Here is a 21,261-nt window from a genome sequence, read left to right as displayed (position 1 = left end):
TAAACGTAAATGAGACTGATATATATATATATATATATATATATAACGAGAAGTTACCTGACATAAATACTAACCTGCGTAGTTATTTAATGTCTGACTAATAATACTAACGCGAGACTCACCTTCGTCTTACTAACCGGTCAATGTGTTTATAACCTTTTTTGTTTAACGATTTGTGTGTTATCATATGCGATCCCATGGTCTTTGATTTGGTCACGGAAGTGAATTGTATTTAATTTTAATTCGTTTTTCCCTTTTGTATAATTAGTGTAGTGCTACATTTAGTCTTTGTTTTTGAATAAATTAGACAATTTATATATTTGGAATTGGTGTCTGCGTCCAATTATTACAGAAATTGAGTTCTACAATATTCCAGGATTCGTGATAAGGTGATACTATAAATTCACTTCTTTAATTGAAATTTATAAGTGTACCTTATGCTACATAATTGGTGCCCCGTGTGAGGAATCTTAGACTGAAAATAACTAATTTCTGTAATAGTTATTGGATAGCTTTGTCCAGAAATCCAGATTCCAAAGTTTTGAAACAAGAAAACTTTTGTAGGTGCGATACACTGTTTGTACTCTAGAGGACGCTCTAGAATTGCCCACGTGGTATGTGTATGGTTTCCAAAGTCACAAAAGGTTAATTATGTTTTAGTTACTTGTGATAAATTGTTGATATCCTAAGCGTTGGCATTAGAGTCATTAGGTGATTAATCGAGTACTGTTCTGTTGGGTTGTTACTGAATAGCCAAAACAATGATTACCCAAATGTCCCCATGTGAAGCATTGATTGTAAAGGTACCAGGAACAGAGATTCCTGAATTCCTTGGATGCCTAGGCAGTTTGGACTTTGAAGTAGAGTCGCGTCGAACTCAGTTGGTAAACGACACTACGACGCAACTCGAAAAAGAGTCGATAGAGGTGGTGAAAGTTATGGCTAGCTTAGCACTTGCGAGCTCAAGGTTAGTGAACTGGAGCATAAGCAAGTTTGAAAAACTGAAAAAGCTAGGAGAAAAGTATGCTAAAGCAAAAGAAGAAAGAGCCAAACGGCATGGAATGGTTTTAGAATTTGAAGGAAAGCTAGATACTTGTGGAAAACAAGTCATTGTGTTGAATGCTGCAAAAGAGGACTTAATTGAACAGAGAGAGCAATTAGGAAATGATTTAAGACAATGTCAAGTTGAATTGGAAACAACTCTGATCCAAGTAAAAGGTCTGCAAAATGACAGATGTAAAGCGGTTGAAAATGAAAGGATAGTTTTGAAGGACCGGGATGTTTTGGAAATGCGTCTTTGCAAAACAGTCAGGGAGAAAAATTTGGGCACTGTAAAAATTGAGATACTCGAAGGCGAGGTCATACATTTAAAAAGGGACAGTGAAGAAATGAGGAGAGTAAATCAGGTGCTTAGGGGAGAACTCAAATCAACTGAAGTTGAAAATGAGCGTCTCAAGCAACAAATAGGGGCCCTGCAAGCTGCCTCTCGGTGGGCTGCAAAGCTGACACCTGACAGCAAAAAGGAACAGCCGGAACCGGCCAATGCTCGGAGTCGCACACCGTCTCCACATTTAGGCCCCGGGTTGCCTCGTCCTGATCGTACCCCTCCCTGTAGTCTTTCTCCACCCAGGGTAAGAAGCTCGTCGCACAGACGAACTTCCTCTCCCGAGAGTCCTGACCGAAAGGTTAACATGCGCCAGTTGAGAGAACTGGCTAAAGATTGTGAAACCTTTAACCCAGCAGACAAGGAAGGAAATGTGGAAGCGTATATTAAGGACATTAAGTATGCTTTGCGTTTCTATCCTGAGGCTACGGAGAAGGAAAATGTTCTCCTAATCCGCAAAACTACCTCTCGCCAAGTCCATTCTTGGATGGAGAGGCAAGGGTCCATGGTCTGCGATAGTTTTCAACGCTTGTGCAGAGCATTAATTAGGGACTATTCCAGGTTCATTGATCCAGTGGCAGCAGTGACTGCCGCACACCAGATCAAACAGGGTAAGCATGAGTCCCCCCGTGATTACTATGAAAAGCTTTAGGAAAACCTATTTTGCGGGTCAAGATCGACCCAGGGCCTAGGAAGAGGTGAGCTTTAAAGGGTTGTTTGTTGCTAATTTGTTCCCAACGATTAAGGAAATGATCATATTACATGCAGACGCAATGTATATGAACATAGCCGAAATTCGTAAAATGGCACAGAAAGCTTGGGAAAGCAAGTACAATAGCGCCTCTGATCATAAAGATGCAAGCACCCAAGTACTGGCAAGGTGCTCTGAGAGACCTAGTTCTCCACTGGAGTTAGAGGGGACAGAGATTCAAAGAAGGAAAGAACCTCCCAAGGATGGAACCCAAGACACCCAGGCTTACAATAAAAAAAGAAAGAAAATCCTAAGTGGAGTAAGAGTAAAACAAGGTACAAGAAAAAGTATAAAGGAAAGAAATCTGCTCCTAGCCCAGTTGGGTTAACTCAGTCTCTGAGCAATGTTGCAGTTTCTGAGCTACTGCTACGCTTAGTATTGTACCGGTATTGTAGTCAATGTGTTTATAACCTTTTTTGTTTAATGATTTGTGTGTTATCATATGCGATCCCATGGTCTTTGATTTGGTCACAGAAGTGAATTGTATTTGATTTGTTGATCTAGAGTTGAATTTTAATTATTTTTCCCTTTTGTATAATTAGTGTAGTGCTATATTTAGTCTTTGTTTTGAATAAATTAAAAAAAATTATATCTTTGGAATTGGTGTCTGCGTCCAATTATTACAGAAATTGTGTTCTACAAGATTCCAGGATTCGTGATAAGGTGATACTATAAATTCACTTCTTTAATTGAAATTTATAAGTGTACCTTACGCTACAAAACAAAGTCGTTGAAAAAAAAAGAAACAGCACCAAACAGGACAAATCCAAGAATAAAGAGGAACAAAGTTCAAATTAAAGAATCACAGGCAGAAATAACGACCTATGCATCAAAGAAGGAGTCTATTGTCAAAGTAGGGATATAGTGTAGTCAAAAACAGGCCATAACAAAAACCCACTTCACTCTCGCTCCACATCTCTCGAAAAACACAAAAAGGAGCCTGCCTAAAACAGTGTGCTACCTAGAGATCCTGAAGTCACCCCCGCAGGCTGTAGAGCAACACTCAAAAGCACCTGTGTTGCTCCCAGAAAAAAAGAGGAAAAACTGGAAAAAACAGTATACCAGTCAAGCAACTTAAGCTCAAGAAGGGAGGCAGCTTGACCAAGCCAGTTTAAGCTGACAAGTTACTGTGACTGCCTATATTATTTTTCATTTGTTTGTTTTTTATTAAATTGGAGTTACAAGGTTCTGCACTGAACACAAATCTACTAAGAAGTGTCTCCTTAAAACTCAACCATAAAAATAAAATAATAATAAAATAAAAAACTTCAGAAGGAATTATTTTCAACTGAGAGTTTGCTTGTACACTGTTACTTAACAAAAATATATTACACTGCACACAAATTATTTCTGACCAATCCAACATGGCCAAACGATATAAACAATGCACTTTTCTTGAACAAACCTGAACACAACTTTATACAGCAGGTCACACATCCTATGCATCATTATTTTCAGAGAAGATGCGTTTTGGAGGAATAGAAAATAAAATCTAAACAATAACAAAAGGCTTCCAGCAAATGTGTTGCTTGGCCCCATAATAAGTATTTGAACTGTTTCAAAGTGAAAGCTTCAGACCATTTTGTTGCGGTTTGCCAGTTAACAAGTTCTGCTGTCCAAACATGACACTATCCGTAAGTTAGCCACTCAAAGTGACTTATCATACCCTGCAGAACATCCTTCGAAATTAAGTTTTTTCTATGATAGCCTGCAGTGGTTTTCAACCCTGATCCCGAAGGGCCTCCTCTGACTCCAGCAAGTCTGCAACAGCAGCCACACATTCCTCAGCCCAGTTAAAATGAGGCTCATTTTCACAAGTTAAACATGCATGTCTGTAGATTCTTGTATAGCAGGACTTTACACGCTTGTCCTGCTGTGTGGGGACATTTCTACACTTGTCAGGTTGACTGAAAAAGTATTGTATTTGATACTAATACAGTCATTCACATACCTTTTCTCTCCATAGCCAATTAATCTCTCCGTAGCTAAAAGTGATTTCTTCATCAGGGAAAATGTCTCTTATCGCAAAGAGGCACAAATGTGGCTTCCGATCCACAAAAATTTGTTTCATTTTGCAGGTTGGATTTTTGTGCTCATCATGAACTAGTCTACCCACAGAGCTGTCTTCCTTTGCAGCGTCAATGCTTTGTGCTAATGAGAAGGACATATTCATCTTAGCCTGAAGTAAGACATTATCGATCAAGTATAGCCATGAAGTGAACATACCAACTGATCAGTGTGTCTGCCTTGAGCAAGCAGTGCTCGCATTGCTCTAAACCAGTGGGTTATTCTCCATTTGAAATGAACTCAGTTTCCTCCGGGACGAGCTGAGTGAAAAACAGCCCAGAGAAGTGCTCTGGGAAAGAGAGACTGCAGGACTGATCGCCAGTGCTTTGATGAAGCGCAATGAGCAGCAGCTTGTGATCAAACTAAAGACGGCACGGCTGTCATCGCAATAAAAAGGTAGTGCTATTTTCTCACTGCACACTACCGCCGGCATTTCGTACTGCATACAATCACCGCATAATGTGCGATGTGTGACGAAAATGAGAAACAGAGTTGGATAAAACTTCATAGTTTTACATATGAGCATCACACCCAACATTTTCAGGGCAGAAACACTGCATTTACATTGGAAATTGAACACTGTTTGAATTTCTTTTGTTTTTAAACGAGCTCATATACATAAACACGACTATACAAGCAAAATGCAACCTACAAAACACAACTAAAATAAACTGTACGCAACAAAGTGTGTAAACGGGTGTATACATCGGTATGCACATATATTAGCAGACTTATGCAATCTTTCACAATTACGAGTTGTATTACAAAGCCGTACAAAACACAGCTCTGGTGGGTTTAGTGTTGATCAATAGCGGCGCATCTGATGTGTGATCAGTTTGGGGCTTCGAAATAACGTCATAATGAGCTAAGTAGGCAGGAAGGTTGTGAGTTCAAATCCCGGGTGGGGCAGTGTTGTTGTACCTTTGAGCAAGGTACTTCACTTACATTGTTTCACTAAAATGCCCAACAGCATAAATGTAAGTCACCCTGGATAAGAGCGTCTGCTAAATGACAAATAATGTAAATGTAATAATGTTTACAACAGACCAATATTGCAAACAGAGTTCACCATTATTACTTTTTAAGCTAACGTTTAAAATCTTTTTCATTCATTACATACCACCGTAGCTGTCCATGCCAATGAAAGTCAAACAGGAAAGCCTCAGACACATACACACACACACACATATTATGGAGCTTTGTTGGGGCTCCCCCAGGTGGTCATTGTTGTGCACTCAGGTCTGTGTTTGTGTCTGTCTCTGTCTCTCTCAGTTCAATTCAAGGTGGTTTATTGGAACGACAAATTCATTTGTATTGTCAAAGCAATTGGACAGACATATGTAGCGTAAGGTACAAATTTCAGTTCAAAGAAGTGAATTTAAATATCATCTTATCAAGAATCCTATAATCTTGTAGAACTCAATTTCTGCAACGATTTCAATAACCAACTGTATATTTTACCTGCACTTCTTCATTTAAAAACTGAGTGTTGTGCCTGGTTTGTAATTTTGTACTGTATTTAGCACTTTTGTTTTGCTCATGTGTCCTGCAAGTCGCAATGGATAACTAGTGCGTCTGGCGAGGAATAAATTATAACGTATTTTACAGACCGCACAGTGCACATAGTCTCATGAATCAGTTGATACATATCTGAGGTGAAGTGCCTGCTACACAACCTGAATTTGTTGGACTTTTTTTCAGACCGAACAAGATCAAGAAATGTGTTGATCGGTCAAGACCCATTTTTACAGCCCATTGACGGGCAAATTGGTGATCTTTTGGGAAGGGGAATAATTTTACTTCCTTCTCGTCATCTTGATAATGATCGTTGGCTTGTTGACGGTGTCCACTGTGTTATGTAGAGCCAAAACGCCCCACAGTGCGGCATGTTTGTGCACAGACAGTGACTGCGCTGCCCCAGCACTGTCAGTATCAGACAGACACACAGCCTCTCCGCACTGTGCGGCCGCACTGACGTCACTGACTGTCAGCTAAAGAGAAAATGGCTGCCACCTATGCGTTCATAAATTATGGTTTTCCTAAATATATATTCACTTCAGACTATTTTTCGACATTGCCATTTATAGCAATATATACAGCTAACAGGCCTCATAACAGCTCTTACAGTGGAGTCCCCATTGTGATAGCACAGAGCGACATAAGTCCCCACTTGAATAGTACCCAATGACATCACACATCTCTGTGTGTAAACCTTTTCAAAATGAGCCCAGGGAATAAAGGAACACTTTAAATATCAGAAATATCAACACGAAATAGTAGAATGAGATCTGAACCCTGTTTGTGTGGAAGTTCTCCAGTTAGTCAGATGAAGTCCCCACTAAGATAGCAGAGAGCGGCATGAGTCCCCACTTATATATCCCAGGTTGACGTTGACACACACACACACACACACACACACACACACCAAGTACATTTAAAACAGATTATATATATGTCATTTTGGGGAATACTATATTATTTGAACGATTCAGATGTATTTACTTTAGTGTTTTTAAATGTGCTCTGGATGAATGGGGTTAGGATCCAAATGCAATTTAAAGGTTTTTTAACTCCCTTTTCCTAATGTTGTTGTTCATGATAGTAATGTTATTATTATTATTATGATGATGATTTATTATAATTATAATAAATAATAATGGTATGCATGTACTTACTACTAATAATACAGATTAAAGTACCTACTGTCAATATCAATGTCAGTGCAATGTTCTGAATGAGGCAAAGTGTGTTAGGTTTGTGTGTGTGTTAGTGACCGAAATACCAGCTCCAGCTTACAGGGGCAGCACTGAGCAAAAAAGTCACACACCTGGGGACCCCCCAGGTCCCCACTTGGTCTTTTTCATAAAACTTCTCTGCGGGGGTCTAGGCACCATTCTAACATGATTTAAAGGGTTTGCCAAGTGGTTTTCAAGTCCCCCCTTCATGGGTTTGTTACTACGCCTAGGTCCCCTAAACAAGTTTTTTTTTTTAAATACTGAAAGAGATTAGGAAATTAATGGAAAACTCAAGAAGGGAGAAGCATGCAAATCGGAACAAAACGGACAAACTGATACCTAACGAAAAATAATCAAAAGGACTCAAATATAATACAATACAGTACTAAATAAAATATTACAGAAGAAAGAGAGAAATATAACAGGAAATCGATATAAATCAATAGAAAATGCAGAAAAATAAATAAGGATATTAACAACAGGTAACGAAAAAAAAGAAAAACAACAAGAAAAAGGGACAGAAAGACATCAAGAACAAACGAAGGAAGAAAGAAAAGACAAGAAGACAAAGACAAGGTAAGCTTATTTTTATAAGCTTACAAAAATACCATTACATATAAATCAGCATCCCTGTGTCTCGGGAGGCGGTGAACAGCGACGCCAGTCTGACAGTTGGATTAGCGGGTTCCATGCAAACCAAATTGAATTCAAACAGCGCAGCGAAGCCCCGCCCCCTGAGCACAAACATCCCCGCAGAGGCCAAAAATACTCAGGACAGGAAACGGCACAAGCCTGCACTGACGAAACAACACCCAGGGCGTCTGTATGCAGACTACGACCTCCCAAAACAGCAGAGGGTCAAAACAAACCTCTTTTTCCATACAGAGCACACTAATGCCTGGCACAAAGCACTATGTAGCATGTACAATCACATTAAGAAGAGGGGCCTTAGCACAGGTAGACAGATCATCATAGGAGAGGATTCAGACCCAGGCAGTACAATATTCACTATAAATGTGTACCACAATGGGACTGTACTGATTCAGGGCACAGAAGACAGCCTGGGTTATTTCGAGGAGTGTTTTCTCACTCTAAAGGAGCAGGCTGAGATGGAGAAATCACTCCAGACCTCTGTCACCTATGATGCCATCACCCCAGTCACCAAAACAGCAGACCCAGAGAGCACAGCCACCACCACCCCGAACAAACAGCCCCCCCTCAACCCCCGGCTCAGCAACACTGTCTCTCACATCAAGGAGAGCCTGGCTCTGCTGGAGATGGAGTTTGCAGAGTTCAGGGAGCTCACCCTGGCCAGGCTCACCGAGACCAGCCTCACCCAGCAGCTGCGAGATGAGGTCACCCAGGGGAAGAAGGAGAGCAGAGCTGCGGTCAGCGAGCTGAGAGCTCAACCGACAGCACTGCAGCAGGAGAACCAGTCCCTGAGGGGTGAGCTGACTGCAGCGAGAGAGGAGCAACAGCACAGAGAGAGGACCCTCACCAAAGAACTGCAGGGCCTGAGAGAGCAGCTATACCACCTGACTGACCACCCCACCTCACCGCCCCCCCACAAGAGAGCACTGTCCCCCCTGCCACACAATGGCCCCAAGACTACTGCATTACCAGCCAGGGCACACACACTGACCCACACCAACGCCCCCCCCCAATAAACACTCTACCCCGGCAATGCACCCCAAACACACACACCGCCCCTGGCACACACAGTGCCCCCGCCACACGCACTGCCCCCACCACACGCACTGCCCCCACCTCCTCCTCAGCCTCCACCACAAGCACTGCCCCCACCCTCGCCACACGCACTGCCCCCGCCCCCGCCATACACACTGCCCCCACTGATGAGAAGGACACAGACACACAGTCCCCATCAGAGCGCAGTGCTGAAGTGGCCATTCTCATTGATTCTAATGGGAAATACCTGGACGAGAGGCGGCTATTCCCTGGCCAGTGTGTGATAAAGCTGAGGTGCACAAACACAGCAAGAGCCATGCAGCTGCTCACCCAACCCACCCTGGGGACCCCCCGCACCATCCTGATCCACACTGGGACCAAGACCTGGCTGCACAGTGGGAGGGAGTGGCCAGATCAGTGAGCAGAGTGGCAGAAAGAGCTGCACAGCACCTCCCCAATGCCAAGATCATCATTTCCACCCTGCTGCCCCGGCACGATACCCTCCAGCACATCATCAACAGCATCAATGCGGAGATCTCCCGAGGCTGTGCCGAGCTCCCCAGCGTGCACCTGGCACACCACCCCGCTCTGAGCACCCTGCACCTCTATGACAGGGTGCACCTCAACCAACAGGGCACAAAATATTTGCAAAGACCCTGAAAGACTGTGCACTGAGCCGAGACCTAGGCAGCCCCCCCCCACAAAAATAGATGCAAGGCACAACACAGGAGCCAATGAAGAGCCTCCCAAGGGGACATCTCCAAACAACAATACGCCCCCGCAGGCTGGCCCAGGCAGTCCCAGTCTGGCCCTGCCCGATCCAGCATAACAACCAGCACCCGGACAACACCGGACAGCGGCTGCAGCAAAGCTACGCTGCCGCCCTTGCCCAGCCAACCAGCCCCTCTGAGCTGGGGCAGATCAAAAAGCTCCTAAACATGCTTTGTTCGAGGCTATTGATCTGAGGGACACAGCACTGGTAATGTACAGATAAGTTGGAATATATGGATAGGAATTTGTGTTATAGATGACATTGTATTTCAATCAACTTAAAATAGTTATTTAGATAAAAAAAAAAAAAAGTACATTTTAAGAAGATAGTCAAAATCATTATGAAATCACCGTCAATCTGTAGTTGGAACATTCAGGGCCTGTACTCTTCGACTTTTGGGCTGAAGAATACAGACCATGATTTCCTAAAGAATATAGAGAACACAGACATTGTTATTTTGCAGGAAACATGGTGCCGTGAGGGCATGTGCACGCGCTGTCCCTCAGGCTACAATGAGGTCATAGTGCCCTCTCTGAAACTTAGCACAATCCAGCACGGCAGAGACTCTGGGGGAATCATTGTGTGGTACAGAGGGGAACTGGCCACCTCAATCCACCCAATTAAAAGAGGAGAGTCGCATATATGGCTGAAAATAAACAAAAATACCACATTTTCCCAAAAAGATATTTACTTGTGTGCACCATATATCCCCCCTTCTGACTCCCCATATCATAATGAGGAATATCTCCCAAACCTCCAGACAGAAATCTTCCATTACCAGGCCCCGGGTAATGTGCTGCTTTGTGGGGACTTCAATGCCAGGACAGGCTCAGAGCATGACTGCATCAATACACAAGGCAACAGCCATATATTCGGCCAGGCCCCTCTGTGCCTCACACCCACATTCCTACACAGAAACAACTCTGACCGTGCAATTAACAACAATGGAAGGAAACTAGTGCATCTCTGTCGGACCCTGGGTATATACATCCTTAATGGCAGGATCAGAGGGGACTCTTTAGGTAGATTCACCTACTGCTCAGCTCTGGGATCCAGTGTAGTGGACTATGGCATCACAGACATGGATCCCTCCTTAATAAATGCATTCACTGTCAGACCACAAACCCCTCTGTCAGACCACAGCCAAATCAATGTGTTCATAAAGAGAACACAGCAGGGTAACACACAGACACAGCCCTGTGAGCTGTATAACCTCAACCGTTCCTACAGATGGGCTCCAAACAGCACAGAAACATACAGAGAAGCAATTGGCACTAATGAAATACAATCACTGATCTACACATTTATAGTACACAAACACAATATCAGCACACACAAACAGGTGTAACTCGGGCTGTAAATGATTTAAATCATATATTTAATAAAGCAGCAGAAAAATGCAAACTAAAAACTGTAAATAGTAAAAATAACAAAAATGATGACATTGAAAACATTCCCAGGCAGGGCAGTAGATTTGTGTCCATTTGGTTCATCTCTCTACCCAAAGACAAGTGGTTTGACGAAGAATGTAAATCCACAAAGAAAAAACTAAGATTGCTATCAAATCAAAAACATAAATATCCAGACAGCCCCGATTTACACCGGAAATACTATGAAACACTCAGACAATACAAACACACTCTCAGACACAAAAAACAAGCAGACATCAATAAACAACTCAGTGAAATTGAGGAGTCAATAAATCAAAATATTTTTTGGGAAACCTGGAACAACCTAAACTTAACAAATAAAGAAGAATTGGCTATCCAAAATGGAAAAGTTTGGAAAAATCATTTTGAAAACCTTTACAAAGAAGTAGAAAACAAAAAAGCAACTCAGTTTTCCATCTGCGAAAAATTAATACAATTAGAATCCTGTATTAAAGACAATCAGAACCCCCTAGACACCCTGATCACAGCAGAGGAGCTGAGTGACAAACTCAAGGCCCTCAAATCAAAGAAAGCCAGTGGGCCAGACAGCATCAACGCAGAGATGCTGAAACACAGCAGCCCTGAGCTGCAGGAGGTGCTGCTTAAACTCCTCAATCTCGTACTGAGGACCAGGTATTTCCCTGGAACCAAGGGATTATAACACCCATATATAAGAGTGGAGATAAATTGGACCCAAACAACTACCGGGGCATCTGTGTGAGCAGTAACCTGGGGAAGGTGTTCTGCAGTACCATTAATGCCCGGATACTGGCCTTCCTTACCAAGCACAATGTCCAGTTTGGATGCCTCCCGCACCTCTGATCATATTTACACCCTACACACCCTAATTAATAAACATGTCCATCAAACAAATAAGGGAAAAATCTTCGCCTGCTTTATAGATTTTAAAAAGACATTTGATTCAATTTGGCACAAAGGATTATTTCTCAAACTTCTCCAAAGTGGTGTAGGGGGTAAAGTATATGACATCATCAAATCGATGTATTCAGAAAATAAATGTGGAGTAAAGATTGGCAATAAAAGAACACAATTTTTCCCACAAGGGTGGGGAGTGAGGCAGGGCTGCAGTCTGAGCCCAACACTGTTCAACATCTATATCAATGAGTTGGCCACAGTTTTGGAGCAGTCTGATGCCCCCGGCCTCATTCTACATGACACTGAAGTTAAATTCCTGCTCTATGCAGATGACCTGGTGCTGCTGTTGCCCACAGAACAGGGGCTGCAGCAGAGCCTATCACCACTGGAGCAGTACTGTCAGACCTGGGCCCTGGCAGTAAACATGAACAAAACCAGAGTCATGATATTTCAAAAGAAAGCCAGATCTGAGGGACACAGGTACCACTTCACTCTGGGCAGCACCACCCTAGAGCACAGCACCAGCTACACATACCTGGGTCTGACCATCAGCGCCTCAGGGAGCTTTAACCAGGCAGTGAACGCACTAAAGGAGAAGGCACGCAGGGGTTTTTATGCGATAAAGAGGAGGCTGTATAATATTCATCCTCCCATTAGAATTTGGAATAAAAAAAATCCACAGTATAATTCAATCAATAGCACCACCCTAGAGCACAGCACCAGCAACACATACCTGGGTCTGGCCATCAGTGCCTCAGGGAGCTTTAACCAGGCAGTGAACGCACTAAAGGAGAAGGCACGCAGGGGTTTTTATGCGATAAAGAGGAGGCTGTATAATATTCATCCTCCCATTAGAATTTGGATTAAAAAAATTCCACAGTATAATTCAATCAATAGCCTTATATGGCAGTGAAGTGTGGGGACCAATCCTGTTCTGCTTGTATTTGTGTTGTATGAGGGTGTAGGGTGGGGAGTCATATATGTATTTCCTGTACTGTTTAGATGTTGTTACATTGTTTGTTACACACACATATATATATATATATATATATATATATATATATATATATATATATATATATATATATATATATATTTTTTTTTTTTTTTTTCTGATAATGCTTTGGCTATACTAATGTACAACAATGCACAGTGACACACGAGCACCGGCTGTAAATAAAATGGACATACTCGTGTGTAATGCATGTCAGTAGTTATATAGGGCACTCTTTAAGGCGGGTTGAGGGGGATTTGACATTTTGACCTTGAACTTGAGTTGAACTTGAGGGCCCCTTCCTTCCCGTGGCACTGACTAATTAGCATATGTATGGGCGGCATTGACAGGGCACTGAAATTTTACTATTTGTGGGTGGAGCTGACAGGGCCCCGAAGGAATGTACAGGGGGTGGGGGTTCTTCAACTGTTTTTCAAACCCTCCAAAAGATTTGTATTTAAGTCAGACTGATTCTGTAGTAAAATAGCTCCTTTCCCCTATGCTAGTGAAGCTCCAAAAGAGCTCTATTTAAGCACTCCCGATTATTTATTAAAATAGCTATTTTTCCCTACGCGAGTGAAGCTCCAAAAGAGTTCTATTAAAGCCCTCCTGATTATTTAGTAATATAGATATTTTTACCTAAGTGAGGGCCAAAGGGGTTACCTCTTTCAAATGGACAAGGTCTGGAGTTTTTTGAGCTAGAGGTGGGTGGCGAGGAGATGTCTACATCTTTTGTAACCTCGGGTCGGTGAAGAATTAGTATATTTGGGGGCGGAGTTGACAGGGTATTGAAGAAGAAATAGCATATCAGGTTAGAGTTTGGTTTGAAGAATTAGTATATTTGGGGGAGGAGTTGACAGGGCAATGAAGACAGGGGGGTCTGTTAACAATTTGAGAACCGGCTCTGAAGACAGGGGGGGTCTGTTTACAATTTGAGAACAGGCTCTGTTTACTTTTGAGGTGATGTGACTGGGCCCCCCTAACCCTCGGATAACGGAATGTGGTGAGAGATAGCGTTCTGTAGAAGCGGTGGGGGCTGTGGGTAGTTTGAGAGGCACAAGTCATTTTCCCCAAACAGCTTGTATTAGGAACATCTTGTTAAAATAATAAGAAATAACAACATCTATAAAGAATGAAAAATAAATCAGGCTCCTTAGGGATAAATAAATAAATAAATAAATAAAAAGAAAGAAAGAAAAAAGAAAGAAAAGAGAAACTGTATTAAATAAGTATTTTCTTCACACGGCGCTACTTAGTAATAATGAGAAATGTCTAGAGATCTCGATTGTGTTAGAAGCGGTCTTCTCACCAAGAGATGGTGTAAAACATACGTGCCCAGATACCCTGAACATAGATGAAATTAAAAGAAATGGAAAGATCAATAAATATATAATATAATATATAACAATATAATTTACTACTACACAATACAATACATCTCCAGAGTTACAGACAATATCAGACACCTTATTTAAAGAAAAAGTTAATGTAAAGCTTGAATAAATACAATGATCAAGGGTGTGTGTGTGTGTGTGTCTGTGTCTGTGTGTTTACATATATACTGAGTGTAGGCTGGAATGCTTATCTCAAGGGCTCAGATTCTGATGAGAATGAGCTGTTCTCTAGTCGCTTGTATTTAACTTATCACAATAATGTAATAAAGAATTCTATCCGAAACAATGTTGGAAACCTGTAACTATATGGCTATCAACATATAATCATTAATCTTAACCATTAGGATGTATGAAGATATAAAAACATGATATCAATTTAATGAATGATGGTTACTGCAAAACATTTAGGAATCAGGAGATACATACAGCCGTTATGTGTTAAAAGATAACACGTGTGGTAGTGGTGGGGGGTTGTAACATCAATCACGCGTAGAGAGAGAGAGAGATAGAGAGAGACCCATTTAATAAACCCCCCTTGTCTAAAGTGGTATTTTGGTTCTAAAATGTAATAAAATATAATAAGAGATGTATAGAAACCTATAGAAAAGACTATTTTATTTAATTCGTTTTAAACGTGTGTATTTAATGTTGATGTCATAATGGTTAGGGTCAACTGATTATATAACTATATTCTTTACATAGTTTTAAACAAGGGCATAAACAATGTGTAAATTCCCATATATATATATATATATATATATATATATATATATATATATATATATATACACACACACACTCACTTAAAGGATTATTAGGAACACCTGTTCAATTTCTCATGAATGCAATTATCTAACCAACCAATCACATGGCAGTTGCTTCAATGCATTTAGGGGTGTGGTCCTGGTCAAGACAATCTCCTGAACTCCAAACTGAATGTCTGAATGGGAAAGAAAGGTGAGTTAAGCAATTTTGAGCGTGGCATGGTTGTTGGTGCCAGACGGGCCGGTCTGAGTATTTCACAATCTGCTCAGTTACTGGGATTTTCACGCACAACCAATTCTAGGGTTTACAAAGAATGGTGTGAAAAGGGAAAAACATCCAGTATGCGGCAGTCCTGTGGGCGAAAATGCCTTGTTGATGCTAGAGGTCAGAGGAGAATGGGCCGACTGATTCAAGCTGATAGAAGAGCAACTTTGACTGAAATAACCACTCGTTACAACCGAGGTATGCAGCAAAGCATTTGTGAAGCCACAACACGTACAACCTTGAGGCGGATGGGCTACAACAGCAGAAGACCCCACCGGGTACCACTCATCTCCACTACAAATAGGAAAAAGAGGCTACAATTTGCACAAGACTGGAAAAATGTTGCCTGGTCTGATGAGTCTCGATTTCTGTTGAGACATTCAGATGGTAAAGTCAGAATTTGGCGTAAACAGAATGAGAACATGGATCCATCATGCCTTGTTACCACTGTGCAGGCTGGTGGTGGTGGATTAATGGTGTGGGGGATGTTTTCTTGGCACACTTTAGGCCCCTTAGTGCCAATTGGGCATCGTTTAAATGCCACGGCCTACCTGAGCATTGTTTCTGACCATGTCCATCCCTTTATGACCACCATGTACCCATCCTCTGATGGCTACTTCCAGCAGGATAATGCACCATGTCACAAAGGTCGAATCATTTCAAATTGGTTTCTTGAACATGACAATGAGTTCACTGTACTAAACTGGCCACCACAGTCACCAGATCTCAACCCAATAGAGCATCTTTGGGATGTGGTGGAACAGGAGCTTCGTGCCCTGGATGTGCATCCCACAAATCTCCATCAACTGCAAGATGCTATCCTATCAATATGGGCCAACATTTCTAAAGAATGCTTTCAGCACCTTGTTGAATCAATGCCACGTAGAATTAAGCCAGTTCTGAAGGCGAAAGGGGGTCAAACACAGTATTAGTATGGTATTCCTAATAATCCTTTAGGTGAGTGTATATATATATATACACTCACCTAAAGGATTATTAGGAACACCTGTTCAATTTCTCATTAATGCAATTATCTAACCAACCAATCACATGGCAGTTGCTTCAATGCATTTAGGGGTGTGGTCCTGGTCAAGACAATCTGAACTCCAAACTGAATGTCTGAATGGGAAAGAAAGGTGATTTAAGCAATTTTGAGCGTGGCATGGTTGTTGGTGCCAGACGGGCCGGTCTGAGTATTTCACGATCTGCTCAGTTACTGGGATTTTCACGCACAACCATTTCTAGGGTTTACAAAGAATGGTGTGAAAAGGGAAAAACATCCAGTATGCGGCAGTCCTGTGGGCGAAAATGCCTTGTTGATGCTAGAGGTCAGAGGAGAATGGGCTGACTGATTCAAGCTGATAGAAGAGCAACTTTGACTGAAATAACCACTCGTTACAACCGAGGTATGCAGCAAAGCATTTGTGAAGCCACAACACGTACAACCTTGAGGCGGATGGGCTACAACAGCAGAAGACCCCACCGGGTACCACTCATCTCCACTACAAATAGGAAAAAGAGGCTACAATTTGCACAAGCTCACCAAAATTGGACAGTTGAAGACTGGAAAAATGTTGCCTGGTCTGATGAGTCTCGATTTCTGTTGAGACATTCAGATGGTAGAGTCAGAATTTGGGGTAAACAGAATGAGAACATGGATCCATCATGCCTTGTTACCACTGTGCAGGCTGGTGGTGGTGGTGTAATGGTGTGGGGGATGTTTTCTTGGCACACTTTAGGCCCCTTAGTGCCAATTGGGCATCGTTTAAAAGCCACGGCCTACCTGAGCATTGTTTCTGACCATGTCCATCCCTTTATGACCACCATGTACCCATCCTCTGATGGCTACTTCCAGCAGGATAATGCACCATGTCACAAAGGTCGAATCATTTCAAATTGGTTTCTTGAACATGACAATGAGTTCACTGTACTAAACTGGCCCCCACAGTCACCAGATCTCAACCCAATAGAGCATCTTTGGGATGTGGTGGAACGGGAGCTTCGTGCCCTGGATGTGCATCCCACAAATCTCCATCAACTGCAAGATGCTATCCTATCAATATGGGCCAACATTTCTAAAGAATGCTTTCAGCACCTTGTTGAATCAATGCCACGTAGAATTAAGGCAGTTCTGAAGGCGAAAGGGGGTCAAACACAGTATTAGTATGGTGTTCCTAATAATCCTTTAGGTGAGTGTATATATATATATATATATATATATATATATATATATATAGCAAAATAAATTGAATGACCTACAGAAAACTTTATTAAACATAGGTCAACAACAAGCGTTGTACATGATCTACAGCATACGATAGATGCGTGTAATTTACATTTTCAGATATTAAGGCTAAATAAAAAGTAATAAGCCTGATATTTTCATGAACAAACTTTTTACTTATTACTTATTACTTATCCTCGAGCGCCACCCTACGGATTGTCAAATAAATTTTCAAGCTTGTGAACGGAAAGATTGCGGGAGATTAAGTCCATTTGGTTATACACGCTGTTTTGCACTGTCCAGACCACACAAAGAGCTATCAAGATGTCTGGCCATGACCATGCGGATCGGAGACTAACCTTCTCAAACTTTCATGGTAAGTATAATTAAAGTAATCAAGAAATATAATTGCAAAGTGTTTAGATAACCGTACACTCGTTCAGAAAGATTAAAATACAATGTGCTACATTTAAATACGTATTTAAAAAATATAATTTTTGAAATTTAATTAATATTAGAAATCTTTTAAATATATTTGTATTTAAACGTTTAAATACTGTTTATAGGAACCATTCATTTTCAAACGTCTCAAGAGCCTTTTACACTAGGTATTATTATTTATTGATATATTTTTTAATATTTATAAATATTAGGCACAACGCGATGTTTCTAACAAGCACCCGTGTATCTGCAGGATTACAGAGCACCCCATACAATGTGCACGAGCGAATCAATGAATACGGGTAAGACTAATTTAATAACATATCGACCGTATTAATTATACGCATTATGAATGTATGTACATTTTTTTTATTTTCATATAATCATATTTACTTTCAGATTTGTTCCCAACATTAGATGACGAGCAACCCAGCACATCAAACGCTGAGCTGCGTAGGTTATACTTTTCATTTTATACATGTAATAGCTCGCCAGGATGTGTGATGTTAAATTATGGATCTATATAAGCGTTTTTTTATTTTATTTTGTGTTTTTTTCAGATGACCTATCCAGACCGGCCTGTGTCAAGTATTTATGGAAAATAACGCGTTCTGGGGGTGAGTGAGACCTTTATTTCATTACTCCGAGAGATGGAGCCGTGGTCATATTGTACACCAGTGTGCACAATGTCTCTATTGTCTGGCGCTGTCAGCGCATGCTGTGCTGAGGGCCTGTGCTGAGCCATCTGAGCAGAATGATGCGCACACAGGTCGGCCCCGAGGCATGCTGGGATCTGTAGTGTTTAAAGGGCTGTAGTTTGAAAGTGAAAGTAACCTGGCTGCAGCACCCAGACTAACCTAGGGTATTAACTCATGTTTATACATGTTTCCATTTAAGACACCGAAAGTGCTGACAAGCTTGAATCAGGAACGCCAGATCTAAGAAGACATCTGCATTTAAACGGTCTGTTTGCATCGTTTATACGTTTTTACAACCGAGTATTTAAAACGATTATTTATTATTATTTATTTATTATTTATTTATTATTTATTAAACGTAATATTGTCCGGGTGGTTATTGAGACAATTATTAACGTTGTTTATTATTATTGTAATACAACCATCTAGATGTAGTTATTCTTTTAAGCATTTTTTTATATATTTTTATTGTGAATGGTCTATAATAATCTGAACACAATATTGTATTAATAAGTGTAAGAATAGTTCATTTAAAAGCTATAGGTCTACATAAATCGAATAATAATAATATATTGTTTGATTATGGATGTTATTTATGTTATTCATTATTATTATTATTATTATTATTATTATTATTATTATTATTATTATTATTATTTTATTATTATTTTATTATTATTTTATTATTTATTTATTTGTGTGTGTGTGTGTGTGTGTGTGTGTGTGTTACTGGTTGTGATTAAATGTATCCATTCTCATGTGTTTCAGGTTCATTGGAATCTATTTCAGACAGTTCATTACTGCGTCTGATTACACAGCAAGGCACCCCCAGTTATTCACCAACAACACCCTGAGAAACTGCCTGGGTGTCTCCGCAAGTTAGGAGCCAGGACTCCCCGGCGCATATCCAAACACCGCCTGGACCGCCCGCATCACCAACCAGCGTCGTATCGAGTGAAGAAGAAGAAGATCTAACTACAACCTTGCAGGAGACTATCAATCTACAGGTTGAGTTGGCATCTACGGACCTGCATGAGTTGCTACATATAGTGCTGAATAATCAAAGACAGGTCATTGAAGGTCAAACAATCTTAATTAATTCCTTAGCACACTATATAAACAGGATCGGGGATTGAACATGTCTGAAAGCAATAAAAGGACCAATTCATGAGCAGGAGTCCAAAAGACCTAGAGAGAATGATCCTGATATTAATTACCCCGAGGCTGAGGTAATGTACCGATTACCCCCGAGCTATTAGAAATGGTGGATGAAATAAACAACCAACCGGCGCCTGCTATAGACTTGTATCCCTCTGTAAATTCTGATTTGTTACAAATGGTTGATTCCTTAGACCACCTACCCCTTCCGAACACAAACAATTTTACAAAACAACCCCAATTTATTACTAGTCCTGCTCCAACAGATCATGGTATTGACTATGCCTCTAACCACGTTGTAAATAACAATTGTGTTGACACTTTTGAAGGTCTTCAGTGTGCTTTAAATAATGTACAACATTGTGGAGGGGGTCAGAATGGTGAAGCTGCAGGTGTTGACAATGGGTTTAGTCGTGAGCTTAGCGATGTTCAAAATATTAACAAAGAGACGGACGATGTTTGGGGGAGTAACGATAGAACAAATACTTGCAGTGGTGGTGGTGGCAAATGTCATAATGTCAATGTTGATAATAATGATGGGGGTGTAGAGCACGTAGACAGACCAAACTTCCATAATTTTGAAATTGTTCACAGATTTAGCTTTGCAGAATTATTCAACATGCCGAGATATTTGTTACAATGCATGATATTATACAAAATATGCTTGACCGAATTACCAAACGTGTTAGACCCCAGGATGTGGTGCAGTTGGAGCTGAGAGTGGATTCATTACCGTGTTTTTACCATAATGAGAGGTGATGAGTTAGATGTTGAGGCTTTTCAATCTAAAATTGAAAACCTGCTTCAGAGTCAAGCCTACATCTTAGCCAATGAAAGTCTGGTCTTGGTCATTAATGTTGTTCATAACCCTGAGGGCAGTGTTCGTAGGAGATTGTCAAGTTGTCTCAAGACTGAAATAATTCATAAGAAACTCAGGCAAATAGTGTCTGAAGTTCATACAGATAACAAAATATGCTTTGCGTATAGTATAGTACGTCTGCTCAAACCTAATATAGCTGCAGAGCAGGTTTTGCATGATGCTTTGCAAATGCATCAGGCAGCGGGCCTATCGGAACAGGAGATGGTGACTTTTTCAGATATCCACAAATTTGAGGAGGTAGCAGGTCTTAAGATCGTAGTCTGGTACCGTTGTGATATAAATGATGTGTTTGACACATTTCAAACTCACTCAGAGTTTCACCCCCAGACATTGTTTCTTTTCCTTCACGAAAATCATTACTACGGTATTAGAAATGTGAAGGCTTTTTTGGGGTTTTAACGATAGGAAGAGCCATCAATGCGCCGGGTACTGTAATGTGTGTTACCAATGTCGAAAAGGGTGAAGCTCCCACAGTGTAGTGTAAGGATTGTTTAAGGATCTGTCGGTCCACTTTCACAAAATACCTAGAGGGGATACGGGTCAAAGCATCATCCCTTGCGATAAAACAAAATTCTGTCTCCAGTGTTACAGACAGTACACCTTTAAAGAGGATAAACCCCACAAGTGTGTGGCTCTGAGTTGTCATCTCTGTAACGCAGACTTAACGCCCGAGACCGAACACCAATGTTTCATCCAGTCTGTTAAACCGGCACCCCTACATAGCAAGTATGTCTTTTATGAC

This window comes from Amia ocellicauda, chromosome 19, assembly GCF_036373705.1.
Source record: "Amia ocellicauda isolate fAmiCal2 chromosome 19, fAmiCal2.hap1, whole genome shotgun sequence".
In the NCBI taxonomy this organism is placed as follows: Eukaryota; Metazoa; Chordata; class Actinopteri; order Amiiformes; family Amiidae; genus Amia; species Amia ocellicauda.
Note: the sequence above shows the minus strand (reverse complement) of the source record.